The sequence below is a fragment of the Octodon degus genome, unplaced genomic scaffold (assembly GCF_000260255.1).
Source record: "Octodon degus isolate 3935 unplaced genomic scaffold, OctDeg1.0 scaffold00149, whole genome shotgun sequence".
Taxonomy (NCBI): Eukaryota; Metazoa; Chordata; class Mammalia; order Rodentia; family Octodontidae; genus Octodon; species Octodon degus.
This window is the reverse complement of record NW_004524725.1, coordinates 6,594,052-6,600,781: the sequence shown is the minus strand read 5'-3', so window position 1 is coordinate 6,600,781 and position 6,730 is coordinate 6,594,052.

Below are 6,730 nucleotides of genomic sequence, written 5' to 3'. Positions count from 1 at the left end.
GATAAAAATTTTTGATAAAATTATGGATTTTGTTTTCTAGTAGAAAATACATAAGAATAAAAATGTACTATTTAGGACTCTGTATTTGTCTGGCTAGACAGATAATACCATTAAGACAGAGGCCTATTCATGACTTTCTAAGAACGTAACTCAATCAACATGACCAAAAATTTTATTGATGGTACTTTGGCTTCAAATTCCAAGAATTTTATATTTGATTGAATGTGTTTTTATAGTGATGACAGCTAGCAGATGTTTATAAAATTATGTCAGCAGAATTATGTTTTGTGAATTAATCATTAAAATTAAACATATTTTCTTGAAAATATAATAAGATTTCAAATTTATATGCAAGCATAATAAATACATAATATAAATTATACATTAGTGCCTAGAGTATTAATCATACTAAGATTACATAACAGGAAAATAAATTTGAAGTTGTTATATAATTTCAAAGTATGCTTGTGATTTTTAAATGACTTTATCTATTTCAGCATATGTATCACGTAAATTTTTGTAAATATTTTCCTGACCTTAAGCAAACATTTTCTCAGTTTGTCCTGACCTTACCCCACATTTTTGCCACAGTTTTCTAAAAGGAATGATATTAACTGGGAAGAAAGTTTTATATTTTTCTACTTACTAATTGTTTTTGACTTGCATATATCAAATTATTTTCAATTAAATTATTTAACATGTTACAAACCAGTCCTGCAATAATTCATCAAAAGTATGCCTTCAAGACAAATTATTACAGTTTTACAGATTGTGAAATCAGTATCATGAATATTTTATTAATTTTCTAAAAATGTAGTATAGTTAAAGCCACCTAAAAACCATTAACAAAATTTCCAAGAGAAAAAAATTCAGTGAATAATAATGACATTTAAAATAACATTTAAATATATTAAAATTCAGACTTTGTTTACTGATTTGTTTCTATACCAGATTATAGTAAAATACTTTATTTGTAAAAATAAAAGATTCTAAATATTATAGGAAAGTGAAGCTTGCTTAATTATTAAATCCTCAACCTTTGACATCTGTTGAATAAACAATTTTAAGTATATCACAAAAACTTTTGTGAAATAAAATTAAAATAAATATATAGGAAGAAGATTACTTTGCTTTTGAATATTGCATTAGAATTTTAGTCAGTTGTCCTGTTTGAATTTTAATCTATAAAATGAGTTTCACACATTTTATAGATTGCAAAATTATATAAGATTTGGTCTGCCTACTGTAAGTGCAAGTAGCACATATACATACTATAAAATTTTATTTTAGTTTTATCAAGAAAACAAGAAAAATAGAAGAAAAGATAATGTTTTGTTTAATCTAAATGTCTTTCATGGGCTGGCCAAATAGCTCAATGGAGTAAAACAGCTGCTTAGGCAGATGCAGTGGCCAGGAGTTCTATCCCTGCCTGCTGTGCCGGCTCTGCCCACGGGTCTCACTGAGATGGCTATTGAGACTGGGTGTGTTGGCGTGCGCCTGTAATCCCAGCACTTAGGAGGCTGAAAACAGGAGAATCACTTCGAGTCTGATCTGTGTAGTGAGACCCTGTACTAAACACATTTTAAAAAGTGATTTTCAGATAATATCATTTCAATGTCATCTTTTAAAAAATGGCCCAACCATTTTATTATTTATAGTAATTTCCTTAAATATGTAGTATATTTTATACTTCCAACACATTCCAATTATAAATAGCTCTAATTCAGATGTTTGGGAGCTACATGTAGGCAATGAAGACTATATCATCTAATGAAAGTATAAGATCTTATCTTTTACTGAAGGTTATTTAATAAAAACAAGTTATTTGTAGTAATTATAGACATTAATTAGTATAATACATAATAGAACAAGGAAGCATCACCAAAAATTAGCAATACAAAGTGAAGAAAACTTAAGTATACATAGTAATAAGTAATTTTTGGCTGCATATGTAATGAAAAGCACATTACTCCATGTTCTGTCTCCCAATTGTACCTAGTAAGCAAAGCAAGTCCAACATGACTACCTAACAATAATTCCCAACAAATGCAGAAAGGTGTACTCAGAAGCTGAAGATCTAGTAGATGTGATTAAAAATATGATGCATTTTTTATTAAAACTACGACAGTAAAATAAAGGCTACCACTTCCTCTAACAGCAACCCCACTGCTTTTGCCACTTTCTGCAGTGTCTCTAGAAGTCTTCCTTCGGGAATGTCCTTGTTGCGTGGACATGGCTGCCATGGTGTCCATGAACTGTTCAAACTGGCGCGATTTTCTCTTTGGAGAAGGGCTGGATGGTGCATGATAGACTGGTGAACACGATGGTGGATAAGGGCCCACACATCTTGCTGTTCTTCAAGGCTGCCTTTGTAGGGGAAGGCACTTGACAGCAGCTTTAACCCTATTTCTGATGAGGTTTCATGGAGACAATAAAAAATATTGCCTGAGATGCTTCAGATAGGGGCAAGAGCCACAGGATAACTATATTCGAATGGGAGAGAAGATTTTGAGAGATTGCTGGCATTGTGATTTTCACGATAACAATTTTTTAAAAAATTTGTACATCAATTATATATCTTCACCACCATCATATTCTCTAATATATCTTCTACACTAGAAGATTTATATACTATCTCTGATATCATTTTGAGAAATTCTTTAAAATTTAACATTATAGTTATAGTATTTATAAAACAAAAACATCTGAATAGAGTAAAATTATTATCTAAAGAACTTTCTATTGTCCAACTCCTATTAATGTAGAAACTGTCGTTAACTTTTCCTTCTTTCTGCCTGTGAATTTTGTTAGTTTATGTGGCCGTTTTGATTATGTGTCCAAAACCCAGTTACAGTCATCTGAGTAGTGTAATTGTTTGTTCACATAACCATGGTGTCTAACATAAATTATCTCTAAAAACCAAGATAGATTGTTCACAGCATTTTTTGTGTTAATTGTAAATGTCATTAGCAATTTCCTTTGAATAATGAAGGGTACTTGGGAGAGAAATGTAACCTGCAACCCTTGAGCAGGTGTCTTGCAACTGCTGCAATTGGTAAGCCCAGCGATAGCTTACTAAAATTCACAGTGGCAGCAACAAGAGAGTTCCAAAATTTATTGGATTTACTACTGACTGAATAAGTGCTTTTTCACATCAGTTTATTTCAAGGTGTCACAAGGCCTGTGGGGCTACAAAGAAATCAGTTTTTATACAAATACATTTAAAACAAATGTTCGGTAAAGTGAATGGCTTACTTAAAGTAAATATAACACATCTTTTCAGTGCACATGTCCAATAAATAGTCTTTCAAGGTAAATGACTATATTTATTCTCACTTTATTTTATCTTTTGAAAAGACAGCTTCTATTGGCTATTTTAAAAATGTGCAGCTATTCACAGTCCTTTATTCGTGTATCTTATTCCAGCTCAGTTACAAATCTACTAAGTTCTTTGGATAATGCAAAATGGAATGTAGGTAACTGTGAAAAACAGTTTACAATGTCATTGCTATATTAAGCAAAACATCATTTCTAAAAGAATTGATTATAGTGCTCTAACATAAATTAAAATAGAAAAATACAAATACTGATGACACACACACATTTTAATAATTCTGTCTCAGTTATTCCTCTCTCGATGCAGGCACAAATACCCAACACTCAAAATTAGGGAAGGGAAGGCTTCCTTAGCTCACAGTTACTCGAGGTTTCAATCTATGCTCAGCTGTCTCCAAGACAGAGTGGCACGTGGCAGAAGGCAGCAGGGCACGGCAGCAGCGAAGAGCGGAGAGCAAGCGGGAGGAGCAGCGGCAGCAAGGGCTGCAGAGAGCAGGTCTGTCTCCTTTAGGTTGCGTTCAGGCTATCTGTGCCAGGCTGGGAGCAATCCTCAGCACACATGCCCACAATCCCAGTGGATGGTGAGTACCCAGAAACTTTAGAAGTCTGCCCCATGATTGCATGAGGCTTCGGGGAGACACCTAGACACAAACCATAACAAACATTTATCTGGTCACCCAAACTTACTATTTCCAAAAATTACACATTTCAAGGAAGGAGTGACATTTTCTCCAGGTTTGAGAAAATGTCAGAAAATTATCAGGAATGAGCAGGATAATTATTATAAAATTTTTCCTAAGTAGTATAAAAACCCATTATTATGAAATATTCTCATGTTGTATTTTTTTCAACAGTAATTTTCAGGAGAAAGTAAGCTTTTGAATTAGTGGATCTTACTTTTATCTTTTTCTTTTTTTTTTCTTCTCTAATTTAAAAATAATTAATTAATTTATTTATTTATTTGGTACAGAGTGTTACTCCTGTACATCCTCTCTCAACCTCTCCAGTTCAGGGATTACAGGCGTGCAGCACCACGCCCAGTTTCCATGACTGGCACGGCACTCCCGGAGCTCTGGGGCCAGAAAGCCATATGACTCTCACCAGCAGGCTCATCATTTGCACTCTGACCAGCAATGAGAAGATTGAACCCCGGTCCTTGGGTTGGCCAGGCAGACACGTAGACCTCTGAGCTATCTCACCAGCCATTTTTATCCTTTTCCATTAGTACATCTTTGCAGTGCACAATGACCACGTTCATCCTGGGGAATTTGTACACGTCCATGGAATGTTTGCCCTCTTTCCTTCTTCTTCCTCAAAATTTCTTCTTCCATTTGCAAAAGCTGATTCTTTTCTTTTTTCTTTCTGCAAATCTTTTTATTTAAATTCGTTTTCCTTTCCTTCTTAGCTTTGCCATCTCTTGTACCCCTTTGTATTTGAAAATCAGTTTCATATTTCCTAATATGTATTCTGTATTTTGCTGTATATTTTTACTTTTGGTTTGTCGTACAAGACAATGTAATATTTAAACTTGTGTGCCTTATTTATTTTGCTTTAGATTGTAGTTTCTAAACAAAATATTTTACATAGCAATGCCTAAAGTTTAGCCTTCTTGTGGCAATAATTCTTTCTATAAAATTACCACATTACTCAAGTGTTGATGGCCATAGGTACTGTTTCTAAGACCTCGCTGCTATAAATTGTGCGGCTACAACCATAAGCACGCATGTGTTGCTGTGTCATGCTGTGTGACTCTTAGGGAAGATACCTAAAGTGGGAGTAGCTGGGTGCAATAGAAACAATAGTTTGGCTCTTGGAGGCATCTCCACATTGATTTCCATAGTGGTTGAACCAATTTGCACTCTCACCAGCAATGAGAGTAGGATTTGTTTTTCCTGGCAGTCTTACCACTATCTGTTTTTTGGTTGATTTCTTGATAATAGCCATCCTTTCTGGAGTCAAATGGAACCTGAGTAGCATTTAATTTGCATTTCTGAAATGAACAGCAATGTTGATTTTTTAAATATTTATTCATTATTTGTACTTTTTCATCTGAGAAATATCTATGCATTTCAGATGCCCATGTTTGGGCTGGGTGTTTAAGTCTGGAGGGATCTGATTGTTGGTTTATTTGTCACATTCTAGATACTAGTTTCTATTGAAAGAGTAACTGACAATATTTTTCCCATTCAGTCGCTCTTGGTGATTTCCCTTGTTGAGCAGAAAAGTTTTAATTTTATACAATCCCAGTTTTTTATCCTTTGTAATATTTTTGGCAACCAGAGTTTTATTCAGAAAGTGACTTATATAAACAATATTATACAGGGGAAAGAGTCAAAAATTCAAACACTAACACAATGTTGATAGTGAGAAGAACCACATTACAAGGATGTTTGCCGTCCATTTGGAGACTGCAGTAAGGAATATGGTTCATGCCCTTTCTAACTCTTTGTATCTTCTATTACTCTTGACATGTTGTTGCTGCAAAGCTCCAAAAACACAATCCCTAATCTCATTATTTTCTGTGTTCATTTGTGAAATCACTTCCCACTACCCTTCTATCAAGACATTCGTGATTGTCCTTCCAGCCTCCTTGATAAGCATTTATAATTTATTCTCAACGACTCCTTTTGTAACAGCTGCATAATCTTTCTCTACAACATTTTCATGATGTAAGATGCATACACGATGCCATTTCTCAGATTATGACATTAAACAAATTGATCAAATGTCTAATAGAAAATAATCTAAAATTTAACAATAATTTTGCGATTATTTCATTTATGAATAAAGGTTATCTACATGGTGTAAAACCACAATCGTTTTGGCTTTTATACTGCGTTTTCTTCCTTGGTAATAAACTCTTTATTACAAGTTGATTTCACATTTTTTCAGAGCTGGTTACTAATTCAGAAGAGAAAGGTCGGGGTGTAGAAATTGGTATACGATTATAACATAGCTTATTTGTAAGCTCATTATGCCAATTTCTCTCTCCTCATGTCCTCCTCTGATCCTCTTTCTCATCTCCAGACATCTTCTATCCAGTATCCTTTCATCTCTTATTTTAAAATTTATTTAGTTAGTCTCTCAAACAAGAAAAGCATGGCATATTTAACTTCCTGAAATGGCTTTACTTTTTAAAAATATGGTGCTTTCTACTTTCAGTCATCTTCCTGTTAATGACATGGCTATAATTCTTATTGATCAGTAATATTCCATTGTGTATATGTCTACATTTTCTTAATGCATTCGTCATTGCACCCACAGCTTAGCTTTTCTGAATTCTGCCAATTTTGAAACAACTGTGTGGACCTGGGGAGATAGCTCAGTGACTTAAGCACCTGCCTGGCAAGTTCAAGGTCCCTAGTTCGATTACCAGTACCCCCTATAATAATTT